Below are 25,684 nucleotides of genomic sequence, written 5' to 3' on the forward strand. Positions count from 1 at the left end.
TATGCATTTTTTTTTGTATCTCTCCAGTTTTAAAGGATATTTTTGGTTACTGTCCTATAGTATACATTGGAAGGATTTAAAACCTGTTTATCCCAATAATTACAAAGGAGTGCCTTGGAAATATGTGTTTATATAAATTGTGACCAAACCGTTTGAACTTAGACTAACAGTCCTTTACCTCACTGAGCTGTAGTTAACTTATCAGCCTCTCAGTCTGACTGGAGAGGACTCTCCCTCCACATTATTGTAGAAACATCTTCTTATCTCCGTTAGAGCAGCTAGCACGGCACCAGATTATAATAACAACAGCGCTGGTACCACCCTCCCTCTCTCCCTCGCTCACTCGCATTTTGTCTGTGAGCTGCGGGCGCCAGATAAGCCAACATCCCCCATTTTCATCACTTACAGCGCCCATCGTACAGGGCAAATTAAAGGTGGAAAAGGGTGTTACATTGACTTCATTGTGAATATTGTTACATCAAGGCCGAAAATTAGGATGAGCCCCAACGGTCAAAATGTTTTTTTCCCTCCCAGAACTGCCAGCGCAGCACCTCCCCAGATCTGGCGCCCTAGGCGAACATCTAGCCAGTGCTACGGGCCGGCCCTGAGTTCATATCATGGTTCATATGCAACTCGCAAATATCTTTCTTTCTCTCTCTCTTCTCTCTCTCTCATCTCTCCTCTATTTTCTATTTTCTTTTCTCTTCTCTCTCTCCCTCTCAATGTTGGTACGCAAATGCGCTTTGTTTCAAATGACCCGGTGCACTTTTTTTAGCGGAGGTGCACATGCGCACCTGCGCACCAGTTATGTGCAGCCCTGATTATAGAACAACATGAAATATAATGCATTTTCATTGTGGGTTATACAGGATTATATTTGATTATATTTGATGATGATTAACTTTTTTTTTTTATTATTCAACCTAATATGGAGACCTCAACAAGAGTGTCCAGGGTTGTCCTCAGTCTCTGGTTGTAAATGTCTCTCTGTATCTGAGTTCCTAGCTGGTTCTGGTCCTCCACAGTCCTCTCCATCAGCTTCTGTTTCCATGTGTTCAGCTGAGCTGCTGGCTGGAGGCTCTGCGTCTCTGATCTGCTCAGTTTCAGTTTGATGAAGATGTGAGGACTGACGACCAACACACTTATGTCTTTTGACCGAACGACTCCAGGTGAATCTTTTGTCACAAACACCGCAGCTGAATGGTTTCTCTCCTGTGTGGTTTCTCATGTGTCTCTTTAAATCTGCTCTCTGTGCAAAAGATTTATTACAGACTGAGCAGCTGAATGGTTTCTCTCCTGTGTGGATTCTAACATGTCTCGTTACATCTGCTCTCTGTGCAAAATATTTCTTACAGACTGAGCAGCTGAATGGTTTCTCTCCTGTGTGGATTCTCATGTGTTTCTTTAAATTTCCATTCTGTGCAAAAGCTTTATTACAGATGGAGCAGCTGAATGGTTTCTCTCCTGTGTGGTTTCTAATGTGTTCCTTTAAATTACCACTCCGTGCAAAAGCTTTATTACAGAGTGAGCAGTTGAATGTTTTCTCTCCTGCCCTACGTCTTGAATCACTGTCAGGTTCTTGTTTATTTTTCGGAGACATTGAACCTAGTTTTCTCGTCTCCTTCCAATAATCACTGTCTTTAGTCACAGGTTCAGAAGAGTCTCCAGGGTTGTCCTCAGTCTCTGGTTGTAAATGTCTCTCTGGATCTGAGTTCCTGGCTGGTTCTGGTCCTCCACAGTCCTCTCCATCAGCTTCTGTTTCCATGTGTTCAGCTGAGCTGCTGGCTGGAGGCTCTGCCTCTCTGTTCTCCTCAATTTGATGAAGCTGTGAGGACTGACGACCAACACACTTATGGATTATGATATGATAGCTCTGTGTGAATCTTTTGTCACAAAAACTGCAGCTGAATGGTTTCTCTCCCGTATGTTTTCTCATGTGGCGTTGTAAAGGTGATTTCAGGGCAAAAGCTTTCTCACAGACTGAGCAGCTGAATGGTTTCTCTCCTGTGTGGATTCTCATGTGGGCCTTTAAATGTCCTCTCTGTGCAAAATATTTCTTACAGACTGAGCAGCTGAATGGTTTCTCTCCTGTGTGGATTCTCATGTGTCGATGTAAAGGTCCTTTGAAAGCAAAAACTTTCTCACAGACTGAGCAGCCGAACGGTTTTTCTCCTGTGTGGATTTTCATGTGTCGATGGAAAGGTCCTCTCGTTGGATATGATTTCTTACAGACGGAGCAGCTGAATGGTTTCTCTCCTGCACTACGTCTTGAATCACTGACATGGTCTTGTTTATTTTTCTGAGAGTTTGAACCTGGTTCTCTGGTCTCCTTCCAATCAGCACTGTCTTCAGTGTCAGGTTCAGAAGAGTCTCCAGGGTTGTCCTCAGTCTCTGGTTGTAAATGTCTCTCTGGATCTGAGTTCCTGGCTGGTTCTGGTCCTCCAGAGTCCTCTCCATCAGCTTCTGTTTCCAGGTGTTCAGTTTGTCTTTGATGAAGCTGAGAGGACTGAGGTTTCTCTTCATCATCTTCACTCTTCACAGGGACAGGAGTGAATGTGGACTTGGTGATATCAGCCTCCTCCAGCGCTTGAAGCTGCTCTCCCTCCTGACTGCTCCAGAGTTCCTCCTGTTCCTCTTTAATGTATGGGGGGGGGCTCTGGGTCCTCCTGGTCCAGACTGGAGCTCCACTCCTGCTGCTCAGGGGGAACCTCTTCTTTAACCACCACCAGCTGCTGCTGGACGTCTGCAGGAAACACACGTGAAATTGTTCGTAAAATCTCAAATTCTGTCTTTTTCTGAAAAATGTCTGAATTTCTAATAAGACAGACATCGATCCCCTATTGATTTACATTTAAATGTTTTGGGCACTAATATAATAGGTTTACAGAGCTGTTGTGTTAAACAAAAATAATAAGATGTTTCTAGATCAATGTATATATTGCATTTTACAGCTGAACATGTTTAAGGTTGTGGTTATCCAATTTACTATGGAGGGAACCTACAAAAATAAAAACAAAATAATTCATTAAATGAACCAATTAAATGAATCAAATAAATAAACGTAGGCATTGTTTAATCGGTGAAATGTGACATGAATTTAAATTCTTGTTCTCATTTTCTATTTTATCCTTAGTATTTCTTCCGGCAATAATATTGTAGAGTAATATTTCAGATGTATTGGATCATAATAAAATCTAGGTAAACCTTGATTTATTTATGCATTATTTTACCCCCACGGCTATCCAATAAAATGAATAAAGTGTCTAAACTGTTAAAATAGAGTCTAAAGAGTTAATAAAAAAGAGAATTAATATAGAGCGTTAATAACACCCACGCACGCTGCGACCGGCCGGAAAAACGTTGGTGTCCTCCGTTTTGTTTTGTGTTTTAAAGGTTTTTAATGCGCCATCGACCTACTCGACAAAGCGTCCGTATGATTGCATGCTCCCTGCGCCACTAGTCAAAATGGACATTCTTTATTCTGTGGATCATATTCCTTCAACTGTTTGCATGTGATGTCAATGGGGCTGTCATCCGGGAGAGGACACAGTACACCAGAGATGTGCTGCTGCAACTGAACATGGCAAGTCTGGCTCGCGTGATAGATACCACGTTACAGTTACTGGACATTATTCTGAGAAATCCAAATGAAACCTGTGGTGCAACGGGGCACCAGAGGAGGAAGCGGAGTAAACGAGGTGGCGTAAGATTACGCCTGAGAAGGCAGCGGCTCCCTTGGATTCCTCTGCCCTCGATGATCCTGGGGAACGTTCAATCGCTGAGGAACAAGGTTGACGAGATTGTCAATGTTCGGACTGCTGTGTTTTGGCCTTCACTGACACATGGCTCAATGACTGTAACCAGGACAACGATCTGTTTATTGACGGTTTTGGAGCTCCCTTTCGTCTGGATCGAAAGGCGGAAGTGACAGGAAAACTCAAGGGCGGAGTATGTTTGTACATAAACAAACAATACTGTAGCTCTGTGACTGTCAGAGAACGCATTTGCACCCCAGATGTTGAACTTTTATCCGTTTCATTGCTTTCCTTCTACCTACCCCGTGAGTTTCTGTCCAACCAGGCGGGATAAAAAATTTGACCTGTGTTATGGGTCAGTAAAGGAAGCCTATAAGTCAGTCCCATTACCCCCACTGGGCTCTGCTGATCATAACTGTGTGCATCTACTGCCCATATACAAAACCGTTTTGAAGCGAGAGAAAACATTGACAAAGGACATACATGTCTGGACAGAAGAATCTATAGCCTGTTTGCAGGAATGTTATGACTGCACTGATTGGGATATGTTTAAAGAGTCTTGTGGTGCCAACTTGGATGAACTTGTTGATGTAACATGCTCATATACAGCCTTTTGTAAAGACATGATTATTCCGTGTAAGCAAGTCAAAATATACCCTAAACCAAGGGTGACCAAGGCGGTTAAGTCCAGCATTCAGAAAAAGAAACAAGCTTTTAAACAGGGAATTGCCTCTGATCTGCATGATGCTAATAGGGAACATAAAATAGAAATTCTGAAAGCTAAACAGAATTTTAAATCTGAACTTCAAAACAAAATGGCTGCAAACAACCTTGGCTCGGTCTGGAGTAGCATGACATTGACTTACATGAATTCTAAAGAGGACATTGGAAAAACTAGTCAGAGCATAAATCTTAAGGAAGACTGAGCATGCACTCGATCCCATACAGTTTACAGGCCACACAGAGGAGTAGAGGATGCCACGGTCACCTTACTTAAAGGAGACCTATCATGCTATATTTGAATAATATTGTAGGGACATACCTATATTTATACGTTTTATTTTTCAAAATACCAAACAGATCATGCATTTTAGCCATGCGGGGGCGGAGTGACGAGCGTCATGTTACCATGCTGTTACCATGTCACGGCAACCTCTCATTCCCCTGATTGGTGGAGAGTTGGCCATATAGGCGGAGCTCCTCGTCACTGATGTCAGACTATTTTCAAATCTGGATCAGTCTGTATCAGATCCGTTAAAGCCTCGTTTTTAGAGATTTGGGTATGGAGGAAAAGAGAGAGGGTTGTGTTTTCTGACACTTGGTGAGCTCCCTGACACACATTCATGTATAAAAGACGTACAAAGGTGCATTTTGCATGATAGGTCCCCTTTAACTTACTTTTTAAACACTTGGAGGGAAATGGATCCCTCCAGCATGGCATTGTGCATGTTAATTTCATAGGATGAAGTACTGGGCATTGGAGGCAGTCGCAATTTCTACAGGCTCGCACTTACCTGTTAGCATCTGGCATCTGTTAGCATCTGTTAGCATCTAGCAGCATCTAGCTCTCCTGCTTACAAACCTTTAGCCATCCCTGCTTATACAAGTAGTAGTTTTAGTTATCTGCGAACTGTGGAGGCCTACTCCCACCTGTTGAGTGCGGCTGTACTGACGTGTTTTTCCTCCGGAGATGTTGCGAAGAGACGGAGCGGCTCCACCTGTTGCTGCCTGCGATCTGCGATCTACGGAGGCCTGCTCCCACCTGTAGAATACGGCTGTACTGGAGATGTTTTTACCCCGGAATCGTCGCGGAGAGACGGAGTGGATCCACGCTTCGGGCTTGGCCTGCTTCCACCGGGCGTGTGCTGCTGTGGGGAGGAGGATTTTACCACCGCTGGGGCCTGCTTTCCACCTGTCCTGGTTCTGCTGTTGCAGAGGCCTGCTTTCACCCCGGGGATACCACGGAGGGACCGGAGCGCTTCCACACTGCTGTTTTCGCCTGTCCTTTGCTGCTGTGCTGATTTTGCTCCAGGAACATCGCGGATACTGTGTGCTGGTCTGGGAAAATGGCCCATATCGGGATTCTGCTGTGCCTGTTAACTGTTTTGGACTATGAGAAGATCTCTAGTCATTCTGAGAAGACTACTGGATTCAGGTCTGTTCTGCCACCCGCAGTGGGCATCCCCTGCAAAGGTTCGGATGTGTTGCTCAAACAATTACCGGTTGCCTTGTCACAGTCAATCTGCTCGACAAAATATGTTTGTCTTTTTTATTTTCCTGCGATGATGGTTCTTCAGGACTGCTTCTTAAGCTCAAATCACACTCTCGCAGACTTTTCCGGTGTTTCTAAATTAGATGACAATGTATGTGTGTCGTTTAAGAGGAAAAGATGCCTGGTTTTGTTGTTATTACTGTCAGGAAATGTACAACCTAACCCTGGTCCGCCCAGTAATAGTAGTCAGATCGCTACTCCTGCTGATTTTAAAGCTAGGTCTGGGTTGGGTTTCATCCACTTGAATGTGCGCAGTCTGTTAGGTAAACTAGATTTTGTCCGCATTTGGGCGAGCTCGACTGACGCTGACGTCATTGTTTTATCAGAAACGTGGCTAAACAAATCTATTTTGGCCTCTGACATTGCCTTAAATGGTTTTAATGTGTATCGTACCGACCGGCCTAATAAAGGTGGTGGCGTTGCCATTTATGTTAAGAATAAGTTCAGTGTAACCACATTAGTTTCCAAATCGATCAGTAAGCAATTTGAATTTTTAGCCATAAATATAGAAGTGGCAAAGGGTCAACAGGTCATGGTCGTGGGCTGTTACAGACCCCCCTCAGCTGGCAAAGACTCCTTGTCTTCACTAGCAAATCTTTTATCACAACTAGACTACAAGGAAATAGTGCTACTTGGAGATTTTAACTGGGACTGGTTAACTGCAGTGTCAGAGGATTTTAAAAACCTTTGTATCTCTTTGAATGTTACTCAGATTGTTGACAGTCCTACTCGCCCAAATATTAAGTCCCCAAATAAATCCTCCCTAATTGATCTAATTTTAACTAATGTTCCCCATAAATATTCATCTGTGGGAGTATTTGCAAATGATGTGAGCGATCACTGTGTTGTAGTCACAATTAGGGACACTAAGGTCCAAAAGGTTAAACCTTGCATTATCATAAAGAGAGACAAAAAACATTTGGTGGAGCAGGGTTTTGTGCATGATCTGTTTGATTTTAATTGGGGTAAAATCGATCTGTGTGCTGATGTGGAAACCGCATGGTCTTATTTTTATCTTGGTTTTATGGAGATCATTGATAGACATGCACCCCTGCGTAAATTTAGAGTAAAGGAATGAGACAATCCTTGGTTTTCTGCTGAGCTGTCTAGTCTCCTTCATGAGAGAAACAAGGCCTGGGCAAAGGCTAGGCAATCAGGCTCAGAGGTAGAATGGCTGCGTTTTAGGCAGCTAAGGAATAGCTTCACTTCACATGTCAAAAGTGCAAAGTCGAAGTACTATTTGTCAGTTACCACAGAAAACCTAAATAATCCTAGGAAATTTTGGAAAGCAATAAAATCGATATCCACCGGTGATATCCGTAATGAGCTACCTCCGTGCCTTACCACAGCATCTGGCTCTATATCGGACAGGGCCACTATGTTAAATTGCTTTAATGAGCATTTTGTGTCCTGCGGTTCTGTGTTTGATTCTGTGACTAACTCTGCTTCTGTGAACACCACAGTATGTGACTCTGAACAATGTGGTCTGGCAAACCCTTTCAGTTTTACTCCTTTTACTGTCAATGTTGTTCATGAAGCCTTATCTAAGCTAGATCCTAAGAAACCGGCTGGCCCGGACAACGTAGAACCTTTCTTTTTAAAGATGGCTGCAGATTGTATTGCTCTTCCTCTTACTACTCTTTTTAACCTCTCCCTCAGCACAAATGCAATTCCAAAAGTATGGAAGTCAGCTTATGTCTTGCCTTTGCTAAAAGGAGGGGATGCAACTATTTTAAATAACTATAGGCCAATCTCTAAGTTGTCAGTTCTGGCTAAGGTTCTTGAACGCTTAGTGAGTGAACAAGTAAAGGAGCTTTTATGTACAAATGACATCCTGTCTAAACATCAGTCAGGCTTCAGAAAGCAACACAGCACCATCACTGCCACAATGAAAGTGGTGAATGACACAGTATTTTAGACAATAAGCAGAGTTGTGCAGCTCTATTTATTGACCTTTCCAAAGCGTTTGATACCGTAGATCATCGCATCTTAAAGCAGAGGCTACTCAGTATCGGCATATCCAGCCATGCAGTGGGTTGGTTTGTGAACTACCTCTCTGAAAGGTCCCAATGTGTTCACTTTGATGGGCTGTCTTCTGAGTGGTTAAACATTGCTAATGGTGTTCCTCAAGGTTCTGTTTTGGGTCCACTTTTATTCTCCATATATATCAATAGTTTAGGTGAAAATGTGGATGAAGCTACTTTACATTTGTATGCGGATGATACCGTGATGTTCTGTGCAGGTCCCTCCATTCAGGAGGCTGGTGTTAAATTACAGGCTGTTTTTAACATTATTCAGACTCAGCTCTCTGAACTAAAGCTTCTTTTAAATGTTGATAAAACCAAGGTAATGCTGTTTTCAAAAGCAAAAAAAGACACCAGAGCCTGTTTTGGATATTGTTACTATGCAAGGACAAGTACTTGAAGTGGCTACCTGTTATAAATACCTGGGTATCTGGCTTGATGATTGTCTTACTTTTAAACTTCATGTCAATAACCTGCTTAAAAAGCTGAGGGTTAGACTAGGTTTCTTTTTCAGAAACAAGTCCTGTTTCTCTTTTGAAGCCAGGAAAATGCTCTGTGACCTTTTGACCTGTGCTGGACTCTGGTGATTTGATCTATATGAATACACCAGCCCATTGCCTGGAAAAGTTAGATGCCGCCTATCACAGTGCCCTGAGATTTGTTACTAACTATAAAGCACTTACTCATCACTGTACCCTGTATGCCAAGGCAGGTCTGCCTTCACTAAATGTACGGAGGCTCAGTCATTGGTACATGTTCATCTATAAAGCCATGTTGGGTAAACTACCTTTTTATATCTGCTCTCTGGTCTCTCGACGAATTGAAAGTATATATTGCCTGAGATCTCATGATGTTGTTTTATTAAATGTGCCAAGTGCTAGGACTGTCTTAGGGAAGAAAGCTTTTAGTTGTACAGCTCCACTAAATTGGAACTGTCTGCAAACATGTTTAAAACTGAGCACTTTAGTTCCCCTGCATCACTTTGAAACTCAGCTGGGTGACATGCTGTTTGATACTCATGGTACCTGTCTCTGTAAATAGAGTTTGTAAACTGTACCCTGTACATTATGTTGTATGTAGGGATGCACGATAATTATCGGCCCGATAATTATCGGTCCGATATTCGGAATTATGACGTCATCCCGATAAACCCGATACCAGTATTAATAGCCCCGATAATATACAATATATTTTTTGGGTAAAAAAGAAAAGAAAGAGATACTGTGGTGTGGGTGGATTGGGACGAGGGGCGCTTGTTTTTCACTCGGCTCCTCCCGTTTTGCCAGTACTGTGGTATTAGTGGTTTAGGAAGAGGGGAGTTCTTCACAAATCCAGCGCTCCCTAACTCATGCCTGGCTGTGACGTAAATGGTGTGCGGCCGTGAAGCCAGGACAGTAAACAAACATGTCGTCGGTGGTATGGGCGTTGGAGCTATGTGCAACTCAAGGCATATGCTCGAACCGGAGCTGCCTGGACGCTGCAATCATGTTGCGCACTATCCGTGCTGAGTGTGCTGACTTTTCGTACAATGTCCCACTGTCTGGCTTCCTGCATAAAGTCAAGTGCTCGGCGCAGTTGTGGCGAAATGTCGCTCCTCTGTTTTCATTTAAACAGCTCCTTATATCCGTTAGCGCAGCTAGCTAGCACCAGATGCTAACAACAACAATGCACGTAAGGTCTCTCGCTCGCTCGGGCCACACATACACACACCAGAGTTCCCGTTAGAATATTTTTTCGCCGGTCAACATGTCCGTTAAAGTTTAAATCTTCCGGACAAAATGAGAAAAGTTCCGGTCAAAGGTCTTCTTTGTTATTTATTGTGCTTTAAAACAAATTGATATGATTCGATATTAAACAAACTAATTATAGTAGATTAACTACATTATTCAAAAGTGTACAGTAATTTACAATAACACGGGAATAATAAACGGAGCACTCTCCCTCTCCTGACAGCCCGTCAGTATCATGCAGCTCGCGGATCCAGTAATGAGTGACCGACAGTAAAACTAAACATATCTATAACTAGTTACGGTAGTTTGAGAGGTCATTAAAATAGCTACGTGTGATATTCTAACCTGGTGTGTGTTTTGTTCCGCTCATCACTGCATGTGATCATGCAGAGCTGCGTGTCCACTCGTCAGCAGCAGCTGATCTCTCTCTCCCGTCAGATTAGACTTCACTCGCGTTTATGTCCATATCGATCAGATCTAGCTAGTTCTAGCTAATGATATGACTACCTGCTTATCAAAAGACACCTACACAATAAGTGTCGCTATGCAACTGGGTGAGGCCACAAAGTATAGCGCAGCATTATGCATTAGTTTACATGCCCACCGGAACCCCGAGGCATTACCAACAGATCAACGCACAATCAACCCATACAGGACATCTCTTTCTCCACATTACGTGTTAGACACAGGTTAGACATTAGAATTGACTATTCTTGTCTGTCACATAAATGGCGCAAGTTGCGCAACTGATGTGGTATTGCGCTAAGCGGAAATTATTTTGAACGGACACTTTGACCGGAGAGATTTAGATTTGCCGGTCTTCATCATATTTTACCGGTCGTAGTCCGGTAATTACCGGCTAACGGGAACTCTGACACACACCCTCCCGGTCCTCCAGATGGCCAGTCGGTGCCTGCCGGTGAGCGTGGAAGTGTGGTCTGCCACAAGCGGGCGGCAGGAGCGGGGCTGTCAGCATCAGCTTGTAGATGGTATTTTAAACTCGATGCGCTCTGAAACTACGGGGCGGCCAAGGAAAAAAAATGCACATGCGTTAATCGCGTTAAAATAATTAGTGGCGTAATTTTTTTTTTATTATCGGTTATCGGTTTCGGTCTTGAGAAGCAGGAAGTTATCGGTATCGGTATCGGTTTCAAAAAACCAATATCGTGCATCTCTAGTTGTATGTCATCCTTATTGTTGTTCTGTTGTTTTTATATTACATGTGTAACTAATGTCCTGCAGGTCACCCTTGAAAAAGAGATCTTTTGATCTCAAGGGGCTTTCACCTGGTTAAATAAAGGCTACAAACAATGATAGACTTTTATTTGTTAATTTATCCTCTGCTTTTAACACAATTCAACCTCATATTTTAATTGGCAGACTTATAGAACAATTTGAAATAAGCAATAATCTTATGGGCCGGATTCTTGATTTTTTTAACCAATAGGACACAAAGAGTGAGGGTGAATGGGACCTAATCTGATCAAGTCAGATCCTCCCACTGGCTCCCCACAAGGATGTGTGCTTTCGCCACTATTATTTATACTTTACACTAATATGTGTCAAAGTAGGTGGGAAAATAGGACTATTTTAAAGTATGCAGATGACTCTGTAATTGTTAGTAGGCTCCAGGACGATGAGACCAGCCACGGCCCTGTCGTTGACGACTTTGTCAGGTGGTGTGAGGAGTCCTATCTACAACTGAACATAAGCAAAACCAAGGACATGATCATTGATTTTAGAAGACATCCCCACCTACATGAAGTCTTAACAATCCAGAATCAGAAAGTAGAATTTGTGCAATCATACAAATTTCTCGGGACAATTATTGACTCAAAATTGAGCTCTGATCCAAACTGTGAGGCTGTGTGCAAAAGGGGGCCCCAGCATTTGTAGTCTTAGGAAACTGTCCTATTTTAACATTGACATAACCATGATGATATTGGTTATGTCAATGTATGTACTTCTTCCTTCTCTCTGTCTGTACCTGTGTACTCTCATGTTCCGAATAACCCAGCTTCCCCCAAGTTTCTTGTTGGTGTCTATCTAGGATGGGATCCTGAGTCGTGGCTGATCCTGAGTCCTGAGTCCTGATCTGAGGCGTGGATTTCAAGTCGTGGCTGAACCTGTCACTGTGGTCCTCCCTGACTCTCACCATACTACTTCCCCGATGGCTCCCACAGGATTGTTGACATCCTCGTGGATTCATCTTCTTATTATGGACACATGCATTTCCAAACATTTGGTCTACCTATGTTGTAAATGTATTATCACACACGGCATCTATTGCACGTCTGTCCGTCCTGGGAGAGGGATCCCTCCTCTGTTGCTCTCCCTGACGTTTCTCCCATGTTTCCCTTTAAACTGTGGGTTTTCTCTGGAAGTTTTTCCTTGTACGATGTGAGGGTCTAAGGACAGAGGGTCTAAGGACAGAGGGTCTAAGGACAGAGGGTGTCATATTGTCATACTGATATTCTGTACAAACTGTGAAGACCACTGAGACAAATGTAACATTTGTGATATTGGGCTATATAAATAAACATTGATTGATTGATGATCATGTTTTATCGAGTCAATTCTGTCTTTTTCACTAATGTCACGGTTTGGTAACCTGACTTTAAAGAGCAGAAACTCTCTGAGTCAGATCGTAAAGTGGTCCAGCAGACTGATTGGTGAGCCACAGCTAAACCTGGTGACCCTGTACCTCAGGCAGTTAAAGCGGTTATCCAGCTCCATATTAGACCATGACTCCCACCCTCTGCACTCAGAATTCAAGCTTTTTCCTTCGGGCCGGAAGGTTAGTTGTCCCAAAGATTAGAACGAAGCGGTATAAAACCAGTTTTATCCCAGCAGCTATTGCACAAATAAACACATCAGAGTGTCACACAGATGCCTATTTTTATTAATTAATTTAATTATGAATATCCATGTTTGTACTAGTGTTTTCCTTTTTTAAATGTGTTTTAAATATTTTGAGATTTGGTTGAGCAAGGTATACTTGTACTTTTTACTAGTCCTTTTATTAGAGATGTGTCTGTTGTTTGTGTTTATTTTTAGTGTCAGGATGGATCCCTTGTCTTTTTCTCTGCAAACAAAATCTACCTACGGGGACAAATACATATCCTGAACCTGAACTGAATAAAGAGGGAACAGACCTGCTCTGTGGATCTGAAGCTGAGGCTGTAAAACAGCGTCCAGTAGTTTCCGGTGTCTCTCGTTCTCCTGTTTTGAACGAGACAGTTCCTCCTCGTACTCTGATATCGTTCTTTCAAACAGAACAAAGATGTCTTCGGCAGCCGCAGTGAGTCGCTGCTTCACCAACGAGAGCAGCACAACACTCATGTTTACTAAATCACCACTTCCTGTTAAACACACTGTTTCTCTGAAGCTTCAGTCTCTGTTGAACACACTGTTTCTCTGAAGCTTCAGTCTCTGTTAAACACACTGTTTCTCTCTGAAGCTTCAGTCTCTGTTGAACACACTGTTTCTCTGAAGCTTCAGTCTCTGTTGAACACACTGTTTCTCTGAAGCTTCAGTCTCTGTTAAACACACTGTTTCTCTCTGAAGCTTCAGTCTCTGTTAAACACACTGTTTCTCTGAAGCTTCAGTCTCTGTTGAACACACTGTTTCTCTGAAGCTTCAGTCTCTGTTGAACACACTGTTTCTCTCTGAAGCTTCAGTCTCTGTTGAACACACTGTTTCTCTGAAGCTTCCTGAGCTGCTGTTCAGCTGGACGGCAGGAAGCAGAGGTTTGGGAGGATGATGTCCCTGATGCTGTTTAGATTTCTCCAGCACCACGGGGAGTCCTGTGTGGATGGCAGCTCCTTCCTCAGCAGATCCAGTTCTAATTACAGAGAAAACAAAAGAAAAAGAAAAACAATTATTAATCTTATTAACAAATGACGATTGCAAAAGGATGATCATGACCATCCCTAAAGGATTTTAAAAATTCCGTATTGTTTTGGTTTTTAACATTTCTATATCTATACAAAACATGTCTCTGAAGTGTTCACTCAAAATATAAAACAGACCACCCTTTGTAGCCATGCCTCATACACTGTAAAAAAAAAACCGCGGATTTTGGGACCTTAGCTTGAAAAAAAAGTTAAAGTTAAATTCTGCCGTGAAAAAACGCCATCCTGTTCCAAACCACATCAAGGATTATTTCTGAAACAGTTTGGAGCTCAAATGCTTTTTCTCTTACGGGTTTACCACAAGGTGAGTTCCTTTTTTTATTTCCTGATTTTTAAACACATGTGCTCTCCAGTACTGTGTTAGCGATGCTTGCTAATGTAAACACAGACCATATTACGTCCAAAACACGCCAGGCATTGTTTCTGATAGCAATTTTATGTGCATTTTGCATGATAGGTCCCTTTAAATGCAAATTTAACAAAACTAACTGTAAAAAATAAATGATTTTCTGTTGGCAAAATTAGTTGCATTTTTGTCCTTTTACAAAAAAAATACTTTTGTTATGGCCATATATCACTGTCAAATACATAAAAAAATACTGTTAATAATCATTTAAAACATTTATAATTGCAAGAAAATATATGGTATACAGATGTAGCACCTCATTTTGGACGCCCCAACCGCAGGGGGGGGCGTGGTCGGCACGGGGTCGGCCCAGCTGAAAGGAAAACCCCCGCATGACTTGATACGCCCCCTTGATAAATAAATGTGATTATAATGAAACCAGCTGCAATGGATCATGGATCCACCAGGGGGAGCAGTGATTAAAAAGCTGCCACACTGGAACTCATGTGAAATAAATATGGGCGGCTGTGGCAAAGTGGATAGAGTGCTGGACTTCGAATCAGGGTGTAGCAAGTTCGAGTCCCACTGCAGTCAGCATGTCGTTGTGTCCCTGGACACTTCACCCCAAATTGCTGCTGTGGGGATTGTCCACAGTACTGAATGTATGTAAGTCGCTTTGGATAAAAGCGTCTAACAAATGACATGTAATGTAAAATAAACAGCTGATTACTATTGAGGTCTGGATCTTTGTTAAGATCCATATATCACGGATAGGATCATATTTTGTGCTAAATAAGAGACATGTAATCATTTACAAAACATCACCATGTTTTTATTTCACAAAATAATGTTGTTTAATCCACGTTGTTTTTTTCATCAGGAAATGCAGCCCGGCTCAAACAAAAAAATGTTAATCATCATCCTCACGATCATTTAATGTATCATATGTTCGCCAAATTGACATGAAAGCACTAACAAATATGAATTTGCTGTAGTCAACTTCATTAAAACTTTATTAACGTGCCTAAACTCAGTAATTCACTAAAAATAGGTTTATTTTTTTAATGGAGCCTCGTCATCTCACCACGGGCAAACAAGAATATGTACAGTGTTAATAGTTTACTTAGTGTTTCATATTACTGCTATAACAATCACACATTGAGTTCATTGTTGTGCAATGTTAAAATCAGAACGTCTTTTTTTTTTTAAATAGTCTGAATGAAACGGCAGCTCTCAGGTGATCAGCTGTGTGTGTGACTCTCTTTGTCTACACACCTAATGGCCAATCAGCCCTGATCTCTCTTCTCCAGCAGTAAAGTTCAACTGTAGGGTATTTATGCAGTGATCTGTCTCTTCCTCTCTACCGTAGCTGAGTGCTGTCAGACCAGACCATGGCTGTAAAGGAAGAGGGGTGTCTAGTTCCCCCTCGACACATAAGAGGCTTCTCAATACTCAAATTTCCCCTCCTCGACTCCTCGGTCCTCCGGTAGTGACCCGGAAATGAATTTCAGCGCACCATTTTGAAGGACATCTCATTTCTCTAAATGCACACCGAGGATCGAGCATCGAGGAGGCTCTCTGGAGGAGCTCTAACCGAGGATACACTGATGGTTCCTCCACGGCTCCTCCGCGGATGCATTTCCGGGAACGGTGGAGGCGTGACGCACGGCCGGACTTATCTCAGCCAATGACAGCTCTGCATGCATCCCCTGGATATTATTTTAGAAACTGCTTTCATCGCGTCCAGCTGTGAGGTCCGTGCAGAAAGCAGAGCAGTGTGTATAATATATATCACTCAGTAGAACAGGCCTACTCTCTTTATTTGCTTTAGTTTAGTAGATATCTACAAACAAAGAGTCGATATTTTTCTAAGACCATTTAGTGCTTCACATAATAAAATACACAACGGCTGTAGCCTGATTATGCTTTAGGAGCTGTAGGTGTGTGTGGTACAGTGTGTAGGTGTGTGTGGTAGGTGTGTGTGGTACAGTGTGCAGGTGTGTGTGTGGTACAGTGTGTAGGTGTGTGTGTGGGTCCAGTGTGTGTGTGTGGTACAGTGCGTAGATGCGGCGGACAGACGGGTCTCAGTTGGTTTGGTGTCCTCTGCTTACTTTTAATAGGCCTACTTGTAAATACAACTTTTGGCCCGTAATTTCAATTCCCCATTTCAGCGACCAGAGAGAGGGGGGTATATCCAGTCTCTGATTGGGTTACGTTATTATGAGAGTGCTCTCATACTTTAAATTGTATATATTTATATAAATATATTTGTGTGTGTGTGTCCGCATCTGTAGCCTGTTATTGTCTCATTATACCGCACTCTCAATGAATTCAAAGTAAATATGTGGGGGAACAATGTTCAGCTGATCTAACAGAGATACAGCGCTATGACAAAACACTCGACAGCTGATGCAGCTGTTGCCACGTAATAATGAACGGACGTCGCTTTAATATGACCGCTCAGAGGAGAGGAGTTCTCATTTCTCTAAACGAGAAGCCTCTAGAGACTGAAATCCTTTTTTTGTGTTCATGTCTGACTGGCTTAGACCTTTCGCGACTGCAAACATGTTTAAACAAACAAACATTGACCATACCATTCAGCTGCCCCCACCCCCCTCTGAGTGACAAGCTGAGAAGTCAACTACTACTGTCAGGGAACATACTGTGTGAACCAAGGCCTAAACAAAGACCAAAGGTTACCCATAGCTGTCTTTGTGTATTGCAACCAGGGAGAGCAGTGATGGACACTGCCACAATGGAACTCATATGAAATAAACAGCTGATTCCTAACACACCTGCCTGTTGTTTATATGCATAAAATAGTGAGAAACACACCTCGGATTAATAATTATACAACTTATTTTCTCCATAAAAGCTGGTGGGTTGAAAAAGGAATATGGGAGGTGAAAATAACTATATTGTAGAATACAGAAGAATTGTGATGCCGTGGCTTTATCTGAAAACTGACAACATAATTCCATTCATGGCCCGGGACAAACATATTTATTTAGATATGTTTTAAACAAGTTTAAATAAAAGGCTGGAGTGTTTCTTGCTCTGCCAGGTACAACAAGTGGGATTTATCTTTTATTACTATACTGTAGCATATCGTTTGTTATTCCCACTGTCACGGATATAATCATATTCTGCATGTTAACATTCTAAATGTTAACTGGTAAAATAAGTGTGCATCTGGACCCGGTGACGACATTACCTATTGACGCAGCAACCACTGTAAGTTATATTCTTGTTTAATTAGACTTCTCTGTTTCATTTATTCGACTCTGTATAATTGTTATTGTAGCTTAAACGGCTAAATCGCTTTTGAGAGATTTTAAATCTCAGATCTGCTCAGGCGAAACCTGCTTCACAGGTCTCAGCACTCAAGCCTGCATTAATATAGGCAGGGCCAGTCTATTGTCGCCCATCAGCTGTAGATAGTTAACTAATTAGAGGGGCGTGGCCCTACAGCTGTGAGAACTGAGCAATCAGGCGTCCATTTCGGGTAGCTCTTTCCTGGAGCGTCAGCTTCAGCGTCAGACAGCCGAAGACTGACAAAGACATTGGAGTCCTACGGGAGTCACAGAGGAGGCAAATCCTACTCTGATTGAGCTGGTGTCTTATTTCTCTTTTCTTTAGTTTTCTAGCCCCTCATGCTATAATCATGTGTATTTTCTCCATTCCTGTTCATGTGTCTTCTCGCAATTATCACTGGCCCCGTGTATCTCCTAATCGATATAACCGGCCTGCTCTCGTCTATCCCACGTGCTCCACTGAGATCCATCATCTAGTTTCAGGTGGCCTGTGGAACTGCCAGTCAGCTGTTCCTAAGGCTGACTTCATCTCTGGCTACGCCTCCCTGCAGTCTCTGGATTTCCTTGCTCTCACTGAGACCTGGATTACTCCATCCAACACATCCACCCCAGCAGCTCTCTCCACTGCATATTCCTTCTCCCATACACCCAGACCCACTGGCAGAGGAGGTGGCACTGGTCTGCTGCTCTCTCCCAAATGGAGCTTTTCCCTCTTCAAACTACCTAATTTCACTCCTTCCACCTTTGAGTTCCATGCCGTCACAGTAACCCATCCTATACAGTTAACCATTGTTGTTCTCTACCGTCCACCAGGTGCCTTGGGGGACTTCTTGGAGGAATTAGATAATCTCCTCTCACTCATCCCTGAAACTGGCCCTCCCGCTGTACTTCTCGGAGACTTCAACCTCCAGACGGGGAAGATAGACGAACTAACATCTCTGTTAACCGCCTTTGCTTTCTCACTGTCTCCGTCCCCACCGACTCATAAAGCTGGCAATGTCCTTGATCTCATATTCTCAAGGAACTGCTCTACTTCTAACCTCTCTGTAAACCCGCTCCACACATCCGATCACTTCTTCATTTCATTCTCTCTACCCCTTTCCAAACATAACAAACTAATCTCTTCTCATCCTGCACTTGTCCGCCGTAACCTTCGCTCCCTCTCCCCCTCTACCTTTGCCTCGTCGGTGCTCTCAGCCCTCCCTTCCTCGGACTCGTTCCAACTCCTACCTCCAAACTCTGCTGCAGAAACTCTCCACTCTGGACTCTCTCTGTCCTCTCACATCTCGGCAGGCTCGTCAGTCCCCTCCTGCTCCCTGGCTGAATGATGCACTGCGTGCTAATAGAACCGTCCTTAGGGCAGCAGAGCGGAAACGGTGGAAATCCAAACACCATGACGACCTCCTAACCTATCAGGCTCTCCTCTCCTCTTTCTCTGCTTCGATCTCTCAGGCAAAAAGCACTTTCTTTCAAGATAAGATCCAATCTTCCTATTCCAATCCTAAAAAACTATTTTCCATCTTCTCCACCCTCTTGGACCCTCCAAAAGCCCCTCCCCCCTCCTCACTTCTGTCAAGCGACTTTGTTACCCACTTTGAAAAAAAGGTTGATGATATTCGCCCTTCTTTTTCTGACTGACCTCTACTCACCGCTGGGTCACCAGACCCTCCTTCCACCAACACACTAACCTCCTTTTCCCCTCTCTCTCCAAGTGAGGTTCTTACCCTCATTACTTCTGCCCGCCCTACCACCTGTCCTCTGGACCCTATCCCTTCAAACCTCCTTCAGACTATCGCTCCTGATATTCTACCGTTTCTCACCCACTTCAACACTTCTCTAACTTCTGGTCACTTTCCAAACAGTCTCAAGGAGGCAAGAGTAAACCCTCTCCTAAAGAAACCCACTCTCAACCCGTCTGATGTTATAAACTACAGGCCTGTCTCTCTCCTCCCGTTCCTGTCTAAATCACTTGAACGCGCTGTCTTTAAACAACTCTCCTGTTATCTCAATCAGAACAACCTTCTGGATCCGCACCAGTCTGGTTTCAAGGCAGGTCACTCCACAGAAACTGCTCTCATTGCTGTCACGGAGGAACTGCACAATGCCAAAACTGCATCCCTCTCCTCTGTCATCATCCTGTTGGACCTGTCTGCTGCATTCGACACGGTGAATCATCAGATCCTCCTTCGCACTCTCCAAAAACATGGAGTTTCAGGCTCTGCTCTTTCCCTCCTCACCTCATACCTGAAAGACCGTACCTACAGGGTGACTTGGAGAGGGTCTGAGTCCGACCCTTGTCAATTAACTACAGGGGTCCCTCAGGGCTCTATTCTTGGTCCCCTCCTCTTCTCCCTGTACACAAACTCGCTCGGATCAGTCATTAGCCCGCATGGTTTTTCTTACCACTGCTACGCTGATGACACCCAATTAATTCTGTCCTTTCCCCGCTCAGAGACCCAGGTCGTCGCACGCATCTCTGCTTGTCTAGCTGACATCTCTCAGTGGATGTCTGCTCACCACCTCAAGCTCAACCTTGACAAGACTGAGCTGCTCTTCCTCCCGGGAAAAGATTGTCCCACTCTTGACCTAACAATCAACATCGGCACCTCAGTTGTTTCCCCGACTCAGACTGCAAGGAATCTGGGTGTGACCCTAGATAACAACCTGTCCTTCACTGCAAACATCGCTGCTACAACCCGCTGCTGCAGATACACGCTTTACAACATCAGGAAGATACGTCCCCAGCTGACTCAGAAAGCGACTCAGGTTCTGGTCCAGGCTCTCGTCATCTCACGCCTAGACTACTGCAACTCCCTCCTGGCTGGTCTACCTGCATGTGCCATCCGACCTCTGCAGCTCATCCAGAATGCAGCGGCTCGTCTGGTCTTCAACCTTCCTAAATTTTCCCACAGCACTCCGCTCCTCCGCTCCCTTCACTGGCTTCCGGTAACTGCTAGAATCCACTTCAAGACTCTGCATCAGCCAAACGACTCGCTGCGCCCTCGCTGCGAGGGGGACCCAAGTTCCCATCGGCAAAAACACGTGGGTTTGCTGTCCTGGCTCCAAGATAGTGGAATGAGCTCCCCATTGACATCAGGACAGCAGATAGCTTGCACACCTTCCGGCGCAGACTGAAAACTCATCTCTTTCGACTCCACTTCGAGCGTTAGAACTATTAACGAAGCACTTTTATACCAATAAAGGACTGGCTTACCTAAAGCCAGTTGAGTAGCACTTGAAATGTTTGGCTCTATGAAACCTGATGTACTTATATGATTCTGTTTTCTTCAAGGTTGTGTCTTCCTGGTCGAATGTACTTATTGTAAGTCGCTTTGGACAAAAGCGTCAGCTAAATGCAATGTAATGTAATGTAATGTAATAAGATATGAATGAACAACAAAAATAAAATAAGTTACATTTATTTGTTATTGGCTATGGTAGGTTATTGGTTATGTTCTTATACTTATTTGATTATTAAAATGTAAACCAATCTTTTTCATATGGGTGTTTTAGAGTTGTACCCCCTAGATCTAGTCTCTAGTAATTGGGTGCTCAAAGTGCACCAGATTGAAGCATTTTACTTTAAAATATTCAAATAAATCTTCACGGGGGGCATACCTCCGGACCCCCCTAGAGGATGTGACGTCCACCCCCCAATTCAAACATGTTCATACAATACTTCTTATTTGACGGACCGTAGCTTCTCAGTGCAGTTAGGTGCTTTCTCCTCTGCCAAAGCCCCTCTTACCTGTGGGTTTCCCCAAGGCTCGATTCTGGGCCCCATCCTTTTTCTATTGTATATACTGCCCCTAGGTTCAATTCTCACAAAACACAATATCCCCTTCCATTGTTACGCTGATGATGTACAGATTTATCTGCCTCTCAATCAAAATGCCAACTCACTACAGCAGTTGAAGGACTGCTTAACAGAGATTAAATCCTGGCTGAGCCAAAACTTCCTCACCCTCAATGAGAGCAAGACCGAGGTCATCTTTTTTGGACTCCAACCAACAGTCTCCCCGGTTGATATTCCGGGCTCCCTCAATAAAAATATCCTCCCCTCTGTTATGAACCTTGGAGTGACCTTCAACAGCGCCTTTAAATTTGATAAGCAGGTTAGCACTGTAGTCAAGACCTGCTTTTTCAAAATACGACTATTGGTTAAGACCAAGTCGTTTTTATCTTTTAAAAGATCTAGAAAGGGTTATTAACGCCTTTGTTACCTCGAGACTGGATTACTGCAACGCTCTGTATGTGGGTATGGACCAGGCCTCAATTAGACGCCTGCAGCTAGTTCAGAATGCAGCTGCACGTCTTCTCACTGGCCATAAAAAGCGTGACCACATCACCCCAATTCTGGTTTCATTGCACTGGCTTCCAGTTCGGTTCAGAATAGATTTTAAACTCCTTTTATTTGTTTTTAAAGCGCTAAATGGGCTGGCTCCTGCCTATATAGTCGAACTCCTCCATCGCTACACCCCAGGCAGACCCTTAAGGTCGACTGATCAGCTGCTGTTGATAGTGCCTAAGACCAGGCTTAAAACCTGAGGGCATCGGCTTTCGCAGCGGCTGGCCCTAGGCTCTGGAATACTTTGCCCCTCCATGTGAGGTCGGCACAGATATAAATCAACACTTAAAACTCACTTTTTCTCTCTGGCTTTTGTTTAATTATCTATTTATTCATGCATTTATTTATTTATTCATTTAGTTCTTTATTTTAATATTTATAACATAGGATTTTATAAAGTATTTTTAAAATAGTTTATACATTATTCGAATAGTAGATAGGATTACTTAAAATATAGTACCTTATATTTCATCTTTTTCCCCTTTAGACCCTTGCGGTTTATTCTTAAAAACCCTTACCCACCCCCAATGTACCCTCTGCTGGTCTATGGCCTTGTAGAGGGTAACGGGGTACATAGTCGCTTAGATAAGCGGGGGAATGCATCTGACGAAGAGATAGGTTGTTGTGCTCCCTATCTCTGTTTCTTATCCTATATCTAATAGCACTGCTCGGGCCTTGATAGATTGAGTGGGGAAGTTCATGAGATCTTTCTAGAGGGTTATCAAGAATAACTTTTATCCAATGACCTTTTCCCTCTCTGTCTGTGTCTTCTCTTGTTCCGATTAACCCAGCCAAATCTTTTTTCTTGTTTTGTATCTATATCTACGCCGGGATCCGGAGTCGAGGCTGATCCTCTTGCTGTGGTCCTGTGTCTTGGATCCTCTATCCTGAGTTCTGGATTAAGTCGTGGACTTCGGGTCGTGGCTGAACCTGTCTCTGCGGTCCTGCCTTGGGTCTCGTCATGCTGCTTCCCTGATGGCTTCCACAGGATTGTAGCTGACATCCTCGTGGATTCATCTTCTTATTACAGACACATGCATTTCCTAACATTCGGTCTATATGCTGTAAAATGTATTATCTCTTGGATTTACACACAGCATCTATTGCACGTCTGTCCATCCTGGGAGAGGGATCCCTCCTCTGTTGCTCTCCCTGAGGTTTCTCCCATTTTTTTCCCTTAAACTGTGGGTTTTCTCTGGAAGTGTTTCCTTGTACGATATGAGGGTCTAAGGACAGAGGGTGTCGTTTTTCTCATACTGATATTCTGAACAATCTGTGCTGTTGCATTTGCTGTAAAGTGTCTCTACTGTAGGCTATTTTTACTTTGGCTCCACCAAACATAGTTTATAAATGTGCTATATAAATAAAACTTGATTTGATTTGATTTGATACTGAATACATTTGAAGCCATTTTGACGTTTATTACCTATGTCAAAAAGTTTCTGTTTTCTGTAGATATTTTTCATTTATTCTTTATATATAAAATCTCGCCTAGGGCAGCAAATTGGCTAGAACCGGCCCTGGTATAGAAACAAATTGGCGGGGCAAAATTCCATGCGCTCCGCGCTCACAATATACTGGGCCCACGTGCCTTAGCACCGCTGCTAAATTAATGTAACAGTCTTTAAAACACACAAATCACAAAGTAATCCCCATTTCCTTTGTTCAGACCTGGAAGCCATCTTGTTCCAGTGCTCAAAGGACTCCTAAAGGCCCCGACACACCCAGGGCCGTATCCACCATTGAGGTCCGGACCTCGGTAATTATTTCCGAGCTGCGTATAGAAAAACGTGTGAAATAACGGCATTAAACGGGGTTATTTGTAGTACTTCTATTTACTGACAATGGGGGCGCTGCATAACTACGTAGCCTCGATTAAAGCAAACAGAAGAAGACGACATGTATCGTATCAACCAGCGCCATATAGAGAGATTGCGCTGGTATCAACAAACCACCGCAGCCCGGACTTGTATTGGAGCAGCGGAGGAGTGATGAGGTATCTAGAGATCTGAGTCCAGCGGGCTGCTTGTGTTTATGTTCATCAGGACATCATAGGACCAGCAGATCCTGTGTGAACACTCTGCGTTAGTCAGTGGACGTCCGACAACATGCACACTAACTTATATTGCAGCTATAGGCTATACTTTGGTTTAAATTGCCTGAATAAACTAGCTAGAGAGCTAAAGTTGATTACATTCATCCAATGTCAGAAGGATTACCTTTTAACAAACGTTGTAATTAGGGATGCACGATATTGGTTTTTTGAAACCGATACCGATAACTTCCTGCTTCTCAAGACCGATAATAAAAAAAAAATTACGCCACTAATTATTTTAACGCGATTAACGCATGTGTATTTTTTTTTTCTTGGCCGCCCCGTAGTTTCAGAGCGCATCGAGTTTCAAATACCATCTACAAGCTGATGCTGACAGCCCCGCTCCTGCCGCCCGCTTGTGGCAGACCACACTTCCACGCTCACCGGCAGGCACCGACTGGCTATTGGGAGGACCGGGAGAGTGTGTGTATGTGTGGCCCGAGCGAGCGAGAGAGAGACCTTACGTGCATTGTTGTTGTTAGCATCTGGTGCTAGCTAGCTGCGCTAACGGTTATAAGGAGCTGTTTAAATGAAAACAGAGGAGCGACATTTCGCCACAACTGCGCCGAGCACTTGACTTTATGCAGGAAGCCAGACAGTGGGACATTGTACGAGAAGTCAGCACACTCAGCACGGATAGTGCGCAACATGATTGCAGCGTCCAGGCAGCTCCGGTTCGAGCATATGCCTTGAGTATAGCTCCAACGCCCATACCACCGACGACATGTTTGTTTACTGTCCTGGCTTCACGGCCGCACACCATTTACGTCACAGCCAGGCATGAGTTAGGGAGCGCAGGATTTGTGAAGAACTCCCCTCTTCCTAAACCACTAATACCACAGTACTGGCAAAACGGGAGGAGCCGAGTGAAAAACAAGCGCCCCTCATCCCAATCCACCCACACCACAGTATTCTTTTCCTTTTTTTTACCCAAAAAATATATTGTATATTATCGGGGCTATTAATACTGGTATCGGGTTTATCGGGATGACGTCATCATTCCTAATATCGGACCGATAATTATCGGGCCCATAATTATCGGGCCCATAATTATCGTGCATCCCTAGTTGTAATGCACGATAATTATCGGGCCGATAATTATCGTGCATCCCTAGTTGTAATGCTTTTCTTTCATTTCAATTTGAGTAAAACATTGAAGATATAACATTGTATTGTTTTCTTTTTACACTGACTCAGATATAATGAAAAGACTACGTCAGTCGAAGCTCAGCTTTGGTAAGAGAGAGACAGGACAGGCAGAGAGAAAAAGAGAGAGAGGGAGAGGGAGAGAGAGAGAGAGAGAGAGAGAGAGAGAGAGAGGGAGAGAGAGAGAGAGAGAGAAATCAGGGAAGAACTGCAGGTATAGTCACACAGAAGAATGTAGGCTTAATAACCCCATCTATCCATCTATCTTCATTTACAATATAGACAATAGGCATAATTTTAACAACATACATCTATTGCAGTTATGATGTCATAATAACATACAATTGTATAAAACATATTTTGCTGACATCTTTGTTCTCTTGAGAATCAAACAAAACTGATTTAAATAAAAACATAATGCAAACAAACAAGTGAAATGAACTAAACTGCTGAATTGCTTTTAATTCACTGGCAGGAGCGACAAGTGAGGAGGAGCAAAAAGTGAGCAACGAGGGAGAGATTGAACAAAGAGAAAGAGTAGAGGACAGAGAGAGTAATGAACAGGAAGAAGACAGACTAAAGAAGATGGAAGAGAGGCTGCAGGTCATGGAAAGTAGAGAGACATGGAAAATGAATGTTGACAATGTGTTGTGATCATTTTAGCCTCTTCTGCTTCCAGATCATTAATATGTAACAATCAACTGATTCTCATGCATCACACTTTCAAAAATAATGTATGC

At 43.3% G+C, this 25,684-nt stretch overlaps 1 pseudogene; it reads right to left on the minus strand.

The window, feature by feature from the left end:
- Window positions 1-874: 874 nt before the first annotated feature.
- The window catches only part of LOC117557229, a 40,483-nt pseudogene continuing 15,673 nt past the window's right edge, over window positions 875-25,684 (minus strand).

Source organism: Gymnodraco acuticeps, unplaced genomic scaffold (genome assembly GCF_902827175.1).
Source record: "Gymnodraco acuticeps unplaced genomic scaffold, fGymAcu1.1, whole genome shotgun sequence".
Taxonomy (NCBI): domain Eukaryota; kingdom Metazoa; phylum Chordata; class Actinopteri; order Perciformes; family Bathydraconidae; genus Gymnodraco; species Gymnodraco acuticeps.